Source organism: Stegodyphus dumicola, chromosome 7 (assembly GCF_044657685.1).
Source record: "Stegodyphus dumicola isolate Sdum_Otavi_A_Nest chromosome 7, ASM4465768v1".
Taxonomy (NCBI): Eukaryota; Metazoa; Arthropoda; class Arachnida; order Araneae; family Eresidae; genus Stegodyphus; species Stegodyphus dumicola.
Window position 1 is genome coordinate 122,284,398 of NC_140774.1, and position 1,917 is coordinate 122,286,314.

The window sequence follows — 1,917 nt, forward strand, 5'->3', positions numbered from 1 at the left end:
GCTCCGTACGCTACCTCAGAGGCATCTGCAAATCCATGAAGTTCCACATAGTCTACTTCTGCAATAAGAATAAACCTTTCAATTTCTATTTTACTTAAAACTTCCAGTTCAGTAGAGAACTTCTTCCATTCATCAGCTTCCTTTTTTGGTAGTGATTCATCCCAATTCAGCTTTAACAACCACAACCGTTGGAGGAATATTTTGGCTTTACTTATGATTGGCCCTAGTAAACCAATCGGGTCAAATAATCTTGCAATTGTGGACAATATCTGTCGTTTGGTAACAACTATGTCATTATCGAGTTTCACTCTAAAACAGAAACAGTCTCTTCTAGACCTCCAAGACACTCCAAGTGTTGTAGATTCTGCTTCATTAGGAAAGGAATAGGAGTGATCTTCCGCAAGTTCAGCATGATTACTGCACCACTTGTGCAGTGTCATTCCTGCACTCTTCAGTATTGCAGTTAACTGAGATTTAAGCTCCTTAGCTGTACTCAAAGATTCCGCTCCACTAAGCACATCATCCATATAAAAATTTTTAAGTAAGACTGGCGCAGCTAATGGAAATCTTGACCTTCATCAATCGACAATTGTTTAAGAGTTCTCATAGCTAAGTATGGTGCACTAACTGTACCGTAAGTCACAGTGTAAGGATCTTAAGTTTTACTAACGTTTATTTTATTTTAAATCTTTACTATCACTTCTTATTTTCTACTTCCGGCCAGAATTATAAGCGTTAAGGATTTTATGCAAAGTTTGTCTGGCGAACGCCAAGTATTTAAGTGTGGCCTTTTTGCCAAGCGAAAGAGAGGAAGCAGTGAGTTCGAAGCAGGCCGCTTACCTTAGAAGTTACGCAGTTGCTATTTGCCTTCCAGGCCAGAGGTTTTAATCCTCTTAATAAATTAAACGTATTGTAGTGTTCACAGTCTCTGTGCTACATACGCTTCCTGTTATTATAAGGCCAATCTTCCACGTGTGTTATTCTAAAGTTAAATTAGAGTTTAGTTTTATTTTTTATACCTTTTACGTTAGACCCCGAGTGGAGGGTCATTGTATTCCGAAGTACGGAAGTCATTGTATATAAAGAAAAATAAAGGGTTTTGTATACCCTTCGTCTGTATCCTGTCTACTTACTACAATTAGTGAACATAGCTTTAGTAAGCTCTCTGTTCCTAGTCAGGTCATTGTATGTTTCCGAAGAAGGTTAGAAGAAACATTGAACCTGATAGTGGCGCCCGACGAAGAATAACCATGGCCGAATTTCAAGAAGAACCTGTGCTGCCTGCAGAAACGGCTCAGAATCCAGAAATGCCAGCTGCCGCCCTGGAAGGATTTGGGTACATCGTCCAGACCATGCGCGCTTCGATGAAACCAGAAGCAACGTTTAATGGAAACTCACCGGTAACCAGTTTTTTGGAAAAATTGGATGACCACTTCATGCTCTACCCCGTGCACGAGTTTCAAAAAGTTACCTTAGCTACCAGCGCTTTGAGGGGCCAAGCGCTTAACTGGTTCAAATGTATCGGCAGAAGTCTCTTGGGTCAAGCAGGAAGTCCCACCTATACTTATGAAAATTTCAAGACTGCCCTACTAAAAGCCTTCCCTGTTGTAAGGGATCGTGCGAAATTAGAAACGGAACTTTTTAGCATATATCAACAAAGAATCGAAAACCTGTCGAGCTTTATTTTAAGAAAAATTCACGTTTTCAAGCTCTTGTATGGAAACCGTCCGGATCCTGAAATAATTCAAGTGATTTTGCAGAGGTTACTACCCCAAGTGCAAGACTTTATTGAATTAAGAAATCCCACTACACTGGAAAAGTTATTTGAGCTAGCAATCCAGTTTGAAAGTAGAAGAACGGCGGACGTCGAAAGAAGACGCCAATATCAACAGGGAAACCAATTTGGTACGCCAAGAC